Here is a 14,300-nt window from a genome sequence, read left to right as displayed (position 1 = left end):
TAATAAGTTGGTGTTGTTTTAAGCCACCAAGTTTATGGTAATTTGTTTTAGTAGCAATAGAAAACTAACATCCATTAACCACAACTACAATATTCTGACAGCAACCTTTAGTAATAATAAAATAGGTGGTATTTATTGACCTCTTATCATGTGCCTAAAACATAAGAATTTTGCAAAAATTATTTAAATCTCACAAAAATCTTATGAGGTTGGTACTATCATTAGCTCCATTTTAGAGATGTGAAAATTGAGGCTTCAGTTAAAATGTAGGTAAACAAGTACTGCATAAGCTTCCCAGAAGTCTGACTTCAGTCATTTCTCTCTGTCCTTCCTGTTGGTTAGTGATGGGATAAACAGTCTTCTTTCTCTTCAATTCTGATTCAGAATTGAAAATCTTTCCAAAAGATTTTCTAAGTTTAACACTCATTTAACACTCATTTAAATTTGGTCAAATATGATGAACACAATTTAATATTTTATAAGTGAGCATCTTACAGTACCTTAAGATTATAATTAAAATCACCAGTTCTTAGTGGGTAGAAATGTAGAGAGACAAATGTCAGGCCTTGGTTGGTTCTATACTTAACTGTATCTCAAACCTCAAACAAATCAATATTTTCTTGTCCCTGCTGAATAAAACAATGTGTCACTTAAGTTTTACATTATATAGATTTCCATCATCCAATACTGGATATTTTGATTAAGGGAAAGATTTCCTTTTTTCATTCTTTACATGGATCCACCCTGTTTGTTTTTATCCCATTATTAATTTGAAAAAGCTAATGTGTAACATATCTATCTGAGAACTCTAAAGCTATATTGTATTTAACATGTATCAAGTATCCTGTATTCCTAGTAAACTTGTCTGCACAGGAATTATTTCTTTTACTTAACTCCTCCTATATTTTTCTTTACATTTTTAATTCTTCCAGATTTGCATTTTTACCTATTTGTCATTTGCCTTCTGAATCTGATTAATCAAATCTACTTATTTTTCCTAAATAGGTTTTTTTCTTCTTCTTCTTCTTCTTGGTTTATATTGTGTACAGTTGTGGACAGAAATTATTTTTCTTGGACTCGTTTCTCATTTTCTCTACACTTTTTAATATGTTAATATCATTCAGCTCTTATTTTTCACTTAGATAATATCTGATGATGACAGCTGTTGCAGTATAAATTGTACACAAGGTAGTTTAAAATGCATTTTGATGACTGCTCCTTGTGCACGAGGCAGGGTGTTAAAGCTTGTCTGTCTTCACTCAAATCTTCCTCCACAGGGCTTAAGCAGGTTACAGATTCCAGCCTCCTGACACAAGAAAAAACAAACAAGTAGCAAAATAGTAAAACAACAAATTGCAATGTCATCCCTTAGAAGCTATGAAATAGTGCTAATAATAATTATTATCATGATTACTAAGGGGGGAGCCACAAGACCCACACTGCTTATTGTGGGTCATGTGCCCAGGGCTGAAAGGTATACAGAGGTATTTGGAACTCTGACATAATTCTTCCATCGGCTTCCTACAATCACTGCAGGTTTATAAGACAAAAGGGGATTACAAAGGAGAAGGTCAGGCCCAAACCAAAGCAACACACTTAGAAATATCCAGGATTTGGACCCCAAATTTCTCTTCGGAGCTTCAGGTCCCCATGAATTAATTAGTTGTTCTCAAAGCGTGATCCCAGTCCTACTAACATGAAAATCACCTGGGGGGCTTCCCTGGTGGCGCAGTGGTTGAGAGTCCACCTGCCGATGCAGGGGACGCGTGTTCATGCCCTGGTCCAGCCATGGCCGCTGAGCCTGCGCGTCCGGAGCCTATGCTCTGCACTGGGAGAGGCCACAAGAGTGAGAGGCCCGTGTACCAAAAAAAAAAAAAAAAATCATCTGGGAACTTGCTAAATGCAAAACCTTTAGTTCTACCTCAGACTTACTGAATCAGAAACTCTGGGGAAGAAGCCCAGGAATTTGTGTTTTAACAGTCTCTCTAGGTGATTCCGGTACACTTCGATGTCTGAAAACCTGTGGTGTAGATCCTAGGGGAGCCGGGAGGTCCTTTCTCAAGGACTAGGCTTGTTTAAACAATTTTGATGATGCTTTTTTGTTGACTGTACCCCAGCAATCCGTTATCCTTCAGACAGTGGAGTGATTTTCCAGGGCAGAGAAGCAGCCACAGTGCAAGCAAAAAACAAAAACGAACTTTAAAAAAAAACCACTAATAAGACCTCATAGGCCTAAACACTTATAACTTCTTTTCACTCTTAGAATTCTGTTCCCCAACACACAGTGGGTCAGGAGAGTTCTCAAAGCTTGGCCAGTTGGACATATGATGTTGCTGTTTTATGACATGCACTAAAACATCAGAGAAATAAGTTAGATTTAAATGCTGTCAATAAATTCAGGTTTCCACAGATGACAGGTCCCACTCCTAGCAAAGTTACTGCCTTTGAGTGAACAAACAAACAAGAAAACAATTACCCTCATTGTTGCCAATTTATATTTTAAGGAGCACTTTTGTGGCTTTCCATGCAGAATGTACTATACAACCACAGCACACCCACCAAATCCCAAGGCCAGCTACTTGATGGCTTCAGACAGCTGAAAATTTGAAACTGAATAATCCATGAGGTGTGGTGTTTACTAGGAACGAGTACTCTATTTCATTAACTAATTTAAATACCTTTATTATGACCCTTAAGAAGTTCTCTGGTTTGGCAAATTGCAATTTGATGACAATTCAAATATTCTAAATGCTATGATATGTTCAGTGCATATGATAAATTCCTTATTTCAAATTTAAATTGAGTTGTACAGCTTTCATTAATAAAACACTTGTTTCTCACTGCTACCACTAAATATTAAACATATTCTAAAGTACTAGTGAAAAGAGTCAGTTTTTAGCTTTTCAGAGTTACTCATAGGGCCCCATTTGTCTATGTCTAGGATTTCTGTGAACATTCCTCTTCAAGGTGGAAGGAAAAGGAACCCTTTAGCAGCATTTAGGATGTAATCCTTGTCTGTAGCTAAAATAAAATATGTATCCTTACTTGGTAAAGTTCTGTGGAGGACTTTTTCAGAATTTTAAGGGTAGTATTAGTTGAGAGGAACTCCCTTTTTGGTTGAAGTATTTCAATAGCTTCCTACTCGATCGCCCTTGTCCCAGTTTTTTTTTTTTTCCTTTTACTCCACCTTACTACTAAATAAATTTTTCTAAAACTTTTAAAACCTTACTTTCATTAAACCCTTCATAGTTTTTCATTACCTGTGGGCTAAGTCATTTTGACTTCATCTTTTATCCTGTTGTTACATCTAAATTTTGGAAAACTCATGAGAGAGTATGCATGCTCATGACAGATCTGGTCCTGTACCAGGAAGTATACAAAGCCACAGTATCACCATGGTGAATCTTCTCTTGGAGTGTCATTTTTACTCAATAATAAGTAGTTTAAATAAAAATTTAATTCATGTTCACTTAAAATAAATCGAGTATTTTATGCTTGTACAGGACTACTTTGAGCTCTGTTTTAATTCTTCTGTGAAAATGTTTGAGATGATTTGCACTGTACAAACTTTCCATTCCATCCAGCCATGCAGAAATTGGCATTCTCTCCCCTTAAGTTTGTCTAGATTCTGGTTCTCTAGGTGGACTCCACTCACCAGCGACAGTCTCTCATTCTCCTTTTCATCAGGAGGATTCACCATACTGTGCTACCCAAGAGTAGGTGATTTACCTAGAAACTTACAGATTCTTTTAACTCTAAGTAGCCAGATTTACTTAACTTGCTCAGATCACCTTGATTTGTCCATTTTGTACAAGCTATTGAACAAATAGCTGACATTGTAAGGATATCAGGTTATACTTCCTAATTACTAAGATTCCTCCTCTTGATTATGACTGGAATGGGTTCCTAAACAAAATAGAAGTTTTAGAAAATATATTTCCTAAAACATGTAAGATGATGTTGAATGTGACTTTTTTGTTGGGGGGGAGAGTGGGGGACTCAAAATTCTGAGTGAAGTCCCAAACTAATGACAAAGAGATAAGTATATCCATATTCTACAGAAAGCACAAGATTGCTGCCATGTATTTCTTTTAGGGCTGATTAAGGGGCAAACAAAACTTTCTGAGAACCTCATGCCATTTGGCCTACAACAAGAAGGCAAAACTAGAGAAACATTGGTTAAAGAAGGATACGTTAGAGTAGTGAGTCCTTGATCTAGGAGGAGAGTGCTGGGGTGGTATGATAGCCTCCCAACCCTAAGGTTTTTAAGAAGCTAAAAAATTCAACATTATGGAGGTAAATTTTACATGTATACAATAATTGTACCACTTTAAATGTATACATAGTTTGATAAGTTTTGATGAATATAATTACTACCCATGTAATCACAACCACAATCAACATGTAGAACATTTCTGTCACCACGGAAGTTCCTCTGTGCACGCCACTGTAGGTCCTAGGCAACCACTGATTTGCTTTCTGTCAATTTAGATTAGTTTTCTCTTTTCAAGAACTTCATATAAATAAAGTCAAATAGCATGTGCTCTTTTTGTTCTGTCTTCTTTTGCTCAACATAATGTTTCTCAGCTTCATCAGTGTTGCCTGTATCAGTATTCATTTCTTGCCATTGCTGAGCAGTATTTCATTGTATAAATGTATTACAATTTAATTATTTACCTATTGGTGGATATTTACATTACCAGTTTGGGGCTACTATGAATAAAGTTGTCATAGACATTCATATGAGTCTTTCTGTGAACAGTAATTTCATGAGTCTGTGTAAATGGACTGGAATAGCAACACTGTATGTTAGGTGTATGGGTAATTTTATAAGAAGCTGTCACAATGTTTGCCAAAATGCCATTATATATTCCCACCAGCAGTGTATGAAAGTTCCAGTTGTTCCACATTCTTAGCAGCATTTGATGTCATTAGTTTTTTTTTTTTCATTTGTCTTTCTGTCTGCTGTTCTGATTGGGTGAGTTCCATTATTCTATCTTCCAGATCACTTATTCATTTTCCTGCATTTATTTTCTGCTATTTATTGCATTTAGCTTCGTTTTCATCTTGGCAATTGAGTTGTTTAATTTTGGTTGGCCCCTCATAGTTTGTAGTTCCTTGTTACAGTGACCTGCATTTCTATCAATAGCCTTCTGAATTCCTTCAGCATTGTTATTACCTGCTTTTTGAACATGCAGTAGACTGGAGAGGTTTATTTCATTGTTTTTTCTTTCAGGGAAATTCTCTTGTTCTTTTAATTGGGAGTGGTTCCCATGCTTCTTCATTTTACTTGTATTTATGTAACTCTATGAGTTTAGGAGAAACAGTTATCCACTGTGGGGGTTTTTTTTGAGATAGTTATAGACATTGTGACATTTTATTCCTAAAGACTTCAGCATGTATCATCTAAAAACGATCATTCTCTAATATAGCTACAATAGAGTTATAACACTTGGGAAATTTAAAATTGATACAATTCCATGATCTGATACTATATTTAATATTATTACCTAATATGAGTCCTTATTCAAGTATCTCCAGTTATTTCAATAATGTCTTTCATTGTATTTTTAATCATCCAAGAGCCAATGAAGGATTACACATTGTATTTAATTACCTCTTCTGTGTTGTTTACTCAAGAGCAGTTCTCCAGTCATTTTCAGTCGTTCATGACATTCACATTTTTGAAGTCCTGACCAGTTATTTTGTAGAACGTTTTCAATTGAGTTTATCGGATGTTTCCTCAAGATTAGACTCAGGTCATGCATTTTTTGGCAGGAATATAACAAAAATGATGTTGAGTCCTTCTCAGTGTATAGTATCAAGAGGTGCCTGAGATTGGTTTGTCCCATTCCAGTGTGGTTTTGATGGGCTGTTTTATGTGGGAGCATCGCTGTGTAGTCTGCATGAGTCTAGTATTTTTGGTGTGAGGGCTGTTTTTGGTATGGATGGCTGCTACATCTTTCCTCAGGGTGTGCTAGCCATTATCCCCTTGATAGGGGGTGTAAGTCTTGTTGTGGTGACCAGAGCCTGCACTGGATGTTGGGTGGGGCCTCCTCTTTGCTCTGTGGTTGTCACAGCCCTGTCTGGTGCAGGTCTTCTCCCCAGTTATTGGAGTAGAAGCCCCCAGATCTAAGCTGTGGTCATCAATCTTTTAAATTTCATTATCTCAGTGAGTTTTAATTTGCATTTCCCTGTGAGTAATGATGTTGAGTACTTTTTCAGGCTGTTATTGTTCTTTCACATATTTTCATGTGAGAACCTGCTAAAATCTTTTGTCCATTTTAAAATTAGATAGTTCGTCTTATTATTTTGAATTGTAAGAGTTCTTTAAATAATTAGATACAAGTTCTTTGTCAGATATATGTATATATATATGATGTGTGTGTGTGTGCCTGTGTATATAAATATCAGCTTGTAAATTCCTATAGAACTGTTGGTATTTTAACTGGGAAAATTGACGTCTTAACAATATTGAGTCTTAATTATACCAGTACATTAAATTGGTATGTCTTTCCATTTATTTAGTCTTTTAAGATATCTCTCAGCAATGTTCTATAGTTTTCAATACATAGGTTTTGGAGATGTAGAAAATTATCTGTAAATACTTCATTTTTTGGATGCTATTGGAAGTTGTATCATTAAAAAGTCTTATTTTCTAGTGTATAGAATTATAGTTGTTTCTTATATTTTAGTCATATATACTGAGACCTTAGTAAATGAACTTAGTTCAAGTACTTGTTTTGTAGTTTTTTATATATATATATATATATATATATACACACAGTCCTTGTTCCTGAGAATAGTGACAGTTTAATTTTTTTCCTTTCAATTCTATATGCTTTATTTTTTTCTCTTCTTGCATAATTATAGTAGCTAGAACCTTCAGTAGAATATTAGAGTGCTGAGAGCAGACTTCTTTTCTCCCCAGCTTTATTAACATATAACATTGGAACATTATATAATTTATATATATAACTGATATATAACATTGTAAGTTTAACACCCATTGATTTGATACACTTATATATTGCAAAATGATTACCACCATAATATTAGCTAACACCTCTATCATGTCACGTAATTACCATTTCTTTTCTGTAATGAGAACATATAAAATCTACTCTCAGCAACTTTCAAGTATAAAATACAGTATTATTAATTATAAGTGCCCTGCCATTCATTAGATCCCCAGAACTTATTCATCTTATAACTGGAAGTTTGTACCCTTTAGCCAAGCAGAGTTTGACCTGCCTTACTCCCAAACTTAGCAGGGGAAACAGCCTTTCACTATTAAATACGGCATCAACTGCAGATTTTTCATAGATGCCTTTGGTCAGATTGAATTTTCCTTCATTCTTAATTTGCTAATAAATTTATATAAGTGGTTGTCCAGTATAATCACATACATCTATTGAGATAATCATGTTTTCTCTCTTTATTCTGTTAAGATAGGGAATAGCATTAGTTTTCAATTGTTAAAGCATCCTCAAATTCCTGGAATAAATGCCCCTTGGTCATAATATATATTTTTTTACATATATTGTGGGTTCAATTTGATACTTTGTTAAGGATTTTTGCATTTGTGTTCATGAGGGATAGTGACTTTGTAGGTTTCTTTTCTTGTAATGCTCTTATCTAGTTTTGGCACTGGAGTACTTCTGACTCCGTGTGATGATTTGGGAAGTGTAACATCCTTCTATATTTTCTAAAATAATTTGTGTAGGATTGGCTTTTTTTTTTTTTTTTTGGTATAAATGTTTTATAGACTGCAACAATGTAACTATCCTGACCTGAAGTTTCCCTGTGGAGAGATTTTAATTAGCCTTTCAAATTCTTGATATATGGCTATTTATACTTACTATATCTTATTTCAATTTTGGTAATTTATATCTTTCAAGGATTTTATTTTGTTTAAACTGGCATAAAGATGTTCAAATTATCCTTTTAATTTCTGTAGGATCTATATTGATATGCCCTCTTGTATTCCTGCTATACGTCATTTATGCTTTCTTTTTTCTTGATTAATCTAGGTAGAGGTTTATCAATTTAAATGATTTTTCTAAAGAAGCACCTTTCATTTCATTAATTTTTCCTTGTTTTTTCTTGATTTATTTGATTTATATTTCTTTAATTTGTTCTTCTTTTGCAAGCTTTTTAAGATTGATGCTCAGATAATTTTAGATCTTTATTTTATTTATTTATTTATTTTTATTTATTTATTTTTTTGTGATATGCGGGCCTCTCATCGTTGTGGCCTCTCCCGTTGGGAAGCACAGGCTCCGGACGCGCAGGCTCAGTGGCCATGGCTCACGGGCCCAGCCGCTCCGCGGCATGTGGGATCTTCCCGGACCGGGGCATGAACCCGTGTCCCCTGCATCGGCAGGCGGATTCTCAACCACTGCGCCACCAGGGAAGCCCTAGATCTTTATTTTAATATAAATGTTTAAAGCTATAAACTTCCCTCTAAGTACTACTTTATTTGTATCTCACAATTTTTTTTACATGTTTTCTTTCATCATCATTTGTTCAAAATATTTTCTAGTATCTTTTATGACTTCTTTGATCCGTGGGTAACCTAGGAGAGTGTTGTTAATATTCAAAATATTTGGCAATATTCCATGAAACTTAAAAACAAAAATAAGATTTCTAACATAATTATGTTGTAGTTAGAGAATCTAACCTGAATGCAATCTTTCTATATTTACTGAGACTGCTTTTAGGGCCCAACAGATGATCTCTCTATTTTGGTGAGTATTCCATTTGCACTTGAAATATAATTGGAAAGTGCTGTTCTATGAATGCCAATTAAATCAAGTTAGTTGATAGTGTGATTCAGTTCTTCTTTGTACTTAATTATTTTTTAAATTATGATTTCTAATAATTCCTGAGCAAAGAGTGCTGAAGTCACCATTCAAAAATGGATAAGGATATTTATATTAGTATGTCTTTGTAATGAATTGCCCCTCTTATTACTAAGAAGTTTCCTTTTCTATCCCTGGTAACTTACTTGTCCTGAAATCTACTTTGTCTAATATTAATATAACCACTCCCAGCTTCCTTTGATTAGCATTTTTGTAGTTCTCTTTGTTCATCCTTTTACTTTTAGTCTATATATATCTTTATATTTAAAGAGCATTTCTATAGACTGATGTATATTTTGATTTTGATTTTGATTCAGTCTAATAATTTCTACTTTGATTATTGTGTTTAGTTCATGTATATTTAATGTAAAATTTTATATAGTTGAGTTTAAGTGCCAAATAATATTCATTTTCTATTTGTACCATTTTTGCTGTGGTTTTTTCCTCTGTCCCTTGGTTCTTGCCTTCTCTTGGATTATTTTTTGTCTTTCATTTTATATGCATTACTGAAGTGTAAGTTATAGCTCTTTGTTTATTTTTTATTGGCGGTTGTAGAGTTAACAATAAGCTCCTTTATCCTATCAGAGTCACCCTCAAAATAATATGATACCCCTTCAGATACAGTGTCAGAACCTTAAAAAGTTTGCCCCTAATTCCTCTTCCATCCTTTATGCTATTGTTGTAATACATTTTATTTCTACCTATGTAATATTATTCCATCAACATGTTATCTTTTAAAGAAATTTTTAAATGTGGATTTCATTTATATTTACACACATAATTACCATTTCAGAAGCTCTTGATGCTTCATGTAGAACAAAGTTGTCATTTGATACCATTTTTCTTCTGCCTGAAGAACTTTCTGTATCATTTCTTGTACTGCCTATTTGCTGGTAGCACATTTTTTTTTCAGCTTTTTTGGTCTGAAAATGACATTTTTTAATCTTCCTTTTTTTCTTCTGAGTATAAAATTCTACAGTAACAATGTTTTTAGCACTCTAAAGAAATTATATTTCTTATGGATAGCATTGTTTTTGAACAAGGCTCTGATCATTCTTGTTTTTTTCATATGTGTTTAATTAAGTCTTTTTTTTCTATGATCACTCTTAAGATTTTCTTTTTTTGATTATGCATGCCTTCATGTGGCTACTTCATACTTTACTTTCTTCTTGCTTTTGAGTCATTGAATTTCCCAGATCTATGGGTTTATAGTTTTCATCAAATATGGAAAATCTTTGGACATTATCTCTTTACATAATTTTTTCTGCTGATTCCACCTTTCATCATTTAAATTACACATCTGTCAGACTATTTAAAATTGTCCCATAAGTCACTGTGGCTTTGTTCATTTTTTCTTTTAGTCACTTTCTCTCTGTGTTTCAGTTTGAATATTTTTTATTGCTATGTCTTCACAATTACTGATTTTTTCCATCAGTGTATAATCTCCTATTTTGGCTATCCAGTGAATTTTTCATAGATAGCTAGTGTATTCTTTACACCTAGTTTAGCCTTCCTTGTAAGGTGCAAATCTTCTGAAGTCTCTCTTATCTGTTCTGATTATTGGATCAAATCTCCCCACTATGGCTGATTGGTACTTGAATACCTTCTAGTCCAGTTTGATCTCTGGGAATTATTCATCTTACAGCTCTCCATTAGCTCTTTACTTGGTCTTTGGAACTTCATCCTATGCCTGATAACTTAGTATTCAAAAACAGACTAGAAAAACCACCTTAGAGGTTTCTGGAGTTCTTTCTCTGTATTCTTACTCCTCTCTGTATTCTTCCTGAAAAATTGCAGCTCCCTCAGCAAACCCAAGCCCTTGATTTCTGCCTGAGCTCAATGAAACCCCCAAACTGTGCTTAGGGTTCCCCTGCCATGTGCTGCAGTCCACAGTGTTCCTCCAGGCCAAAAGTCAGGGAGATTGAAGGATACCTCATTTGTTTTTATCCTCTTAGAGATCATGGTGTTCAACTCCTAAAAACAGTGATTTCATTTTTTTTTTTTAAACCAGAGTTCTGGTTGTTTACAAAGTTCAGGCAAGACCAAATTACTTACATTAATATGGTAGAAGTCTCAGAAAAGGACACACAGTAACAAGTCAAGAGGCTTCTTTTAAAGTTCCAAAATGACAACATTACTACATGAAGGGGGAGCTTTCATAAGATGTTTGGCAAAAAAAAAAAAAAAAAACCAGAAAAAAGTCATTTTATATTTGCATCTCTCTAAGTTCAGACTGCTCAGTAGACTAGGACTTTAGGTGAAAATGCTTTAAAGATTTGGGGGTGGGGGATGCATTTTCTAAACAAGGGAAAACAATCTGAGCGGAAATAAAAGTAGAAAGGACACTGATGTTTCTCAAGTTCAGAGGAGACTGACATGCAGAATCCTGGTTTGTATCAGAGGAATCAGCAACTTCATGTTCTGATTTAACTCCCTGATAAATTGGATGTGGTTTGTTTCAATATTTACATCACTTCTGTCAAGTTTCATAATATCAGCTTGGATATCTGGTCACATTTTGATGCTCTTTTAACCTCTCTTTATACTTTGAAAAACACAAGAGTTACTATTTCTGGGGATTGGTGGTGGGATCAATAAAACCACTGAGAAATTTAGAATATTGCTTTTCTGTGGATCGTTTCTACAGGGGTAAGAGAATCAATCACAATCAAAAATATTCTCACCACATTTATCTATAAGCAGAATGTGCTGAATTGGAATAAATCTTGTGATAATTTAACTTGGACATTCTGTGTTTCTGGCCTCTGAACTCTTCTTTTTTTTTTTTTTTTTTACCATCTTTATTGGAGTATAACTGCTTTACAATGGTGTGTTAGTTTCTGCTTTATAACAAACTGAATCAGTTATACATATACATATGTCCCCATATCTCTTCCCTCTTGCATCTCCCTCCCTCCCACCCTCCCTATCCCACCCCTCTAGGTGGTCACAAAGCATCGAGCTGATCTCCCTGTGCTATGCGGCTGCTTTCCACTAGCTATCTAATTTACATTTGGTAGTGTATATATGTCCATGCCACTCTCTCACTTTGTCACAGATTACCCTTCCCCCTCCCCATATCCTCAAGTCCATTCTCTAGTAGGTCTGCATCTTTATTCCCATCTTGCCCCTAGGTTCTTCATGACCATTTTTTTTTTTAAGATTCCATATATATGTGTTAGCATACGGTATTTGTTTTTCTCATTCTGACTTACTTCATTCTCTATGACAGACTCTAGGTCCATCCACATCACTACAAATAACTCAATTTTGTTTCTTTTTCTGGCTGAGTAATATTCCATTGTATATATGTGCCACATCTTCTTTATCCATTCATCTGTTGATGGACACTTAGGTTGCTTCCATGTCCTGGCTATTGTAAATAGAGCTGCAATGAACATTTTGGTACATGACTCTTTTTGAATTATGGTTTTCTCAGGGTATATGCCCAGTAGTGGGATTGCTGGGCTGTATGGTAGTTCTATTTTTAGTTTTCTAAGGAACCTCCATACTGTTCTCCATAGTGGCTGTATCAATTTACACTCCCACCAACAGTGCAAGAGGGTTCCTTTTTCTCCACACCCTCTCCAGCATTTATTGTTTATAGATTTTTTTGATGATGGCCATTCTGATTGGTGTGAGATGATATCTCATTGTAGTTTTGATTTGCATTTCTCTAATGATTAATGATGTTGAGCATTCTTTCATGTGTTTGTTGGCAATCTGTATATCTCTTTGGAGAAATGTCTATTAAGGTCTTCTGCCCATTTGGAGACTGGGTTGTTTGTTTTTTTTAATATTGAGCTACATGAGCAGCTTGTAAATTTTGGAGCTTAATCCTTTGTCAGTTGCTTCATCTGCAAATATTTTCTCCCATCCTGAGGGTTGTCTTTTCCTCTTGTCTATGGTTTCCTTTGCTGTGCAAAAGCTTCTAAGTTTCCTTAGGTCCCATTTGTTTATTTTTGTCTTTATTTCCATTTGTCTAGGAGGTGGGTCAGAAAGGATCTTTCTGTGATTTATGTCATAGAGTGTTCTGCCTATGTTTTCCTCTAAGAGTTTGATAATGTCTGGCCTTACATTTAGGCCTTTAATCCATTTTGAGTTTATTTTTGTGTATGGTGTTAGGGAGTGTTCTAATTTCATTCTTTTACATGTAGCTGTCCAGTTTTCCCAGCACCACTTATTGAAGAGGCTGTCATTTCTCCACTGTATATTCTTGCCTCCTTTATCAAAGATAAGGTGACCATCTGTGTGTGAGTTTATCTCTAGGCTTTATATCCTGTTCCATTGATATATATTTCCGTTTTTGTGCCAGTACCATACTGTCCTGATTACTGTAGCTCTGTAGTATATTCTGAAGTCAGGGAGCCTGATTCCTCCATCTCCTTCTCAGTATTGCAGTATTGCTCAATATTGTTTTTCCTTCTCAATATTGATTTTGCTATTTGGGGTCTTTTGTGTTTCCATACGAATTATAAAATTTTTTGTTCTACTTCTGTGAAAAATGCTGGTGGTAGTTTGATATGGATTGCATTGAATCTGTAGATTGCTTTGGGTAGTAGAGGCATTTTCACAATGTTGATTCTTCCATCCAAGAACATGGTATATCTCTCCATCTATTTGTATCATCTTTAATATCTTTCATCAGTGTCTTATAATTTTCTGCATACAGGTCTTTTGTTTCCTTAGGTAGGTTTATACCTAGATATTTTATTCTTTTTGTTGCAATGGTAAATGGGAGTGTTTTCTTAATTTCACTTTCAGATATTTCATCATTAGTGTATAGGAATGCAAGAGATTTCTGTGCATTAATTTTGTATCCTGCTACTCTACTTAATTCATTGATTAGCTCTAGTAGTTTTCTCGTAGCATCTTTAGGATTTCATATGTATAGTATCATGTCATCTGCAAACAGTGACAGTTTTACTTCTTCTTTTCCAATTTGGATTCCTTTTATTTCTTTTTCTTCTCTGGTTGCTGTGGCTAAAACTTCCAAAACTATGTTGAATAATAGTGGTGAGAGTGGGCAACATTGTCTTCTTCCTGATCTTAGTGGAAATGTTTTCAGTTTTTCACCATTGAGAATGATGTTGGCTGTGGGTTTCTCATATGTGGCCTTTACTATGTTGAGGAAGGTTCCCTCTATGCCTACTTTCTGGAGGGTTTTTATCATAAATGGGTGCTGAATTTTGTCAAAAGCTTTCTCTGCATCTATTGAGATGATCATATGGTTTTTCTCCTTCAGATTGTTGATATGGTGTATCACGTTGATTGATTTGCATATATTGAAGAATCCTTGCATTCCTGGGATAAACCCCACTTGATCATGGTGTACGATCCTTTTAATGTGCTGTTGGATTCTGTTTGCTAGTATTTTGTTGAGGATTTTTGCATCTATGTTCATCAGTGACATTGGCCTGTAGTTTTCTTTCTTTG

Source organism: Kogia breviceps, chromosome 9 (assembly GCF_026419965.1).
Source record: "Kogia breviceps isolate mKogBre1 chromosome 9, mKogBre1 haplotype 1, whole genome shotgun sequence".
Taxonomy (NCBI): domain Eukaryota; kingdom Metazoa; phylum Chordata; class Mammalia; order Artiodactyla; family Physeteridae; genus Kogia; species Kogia breviceps.
Note: the sequence above shows the minus strand (reverse complement) of the source record.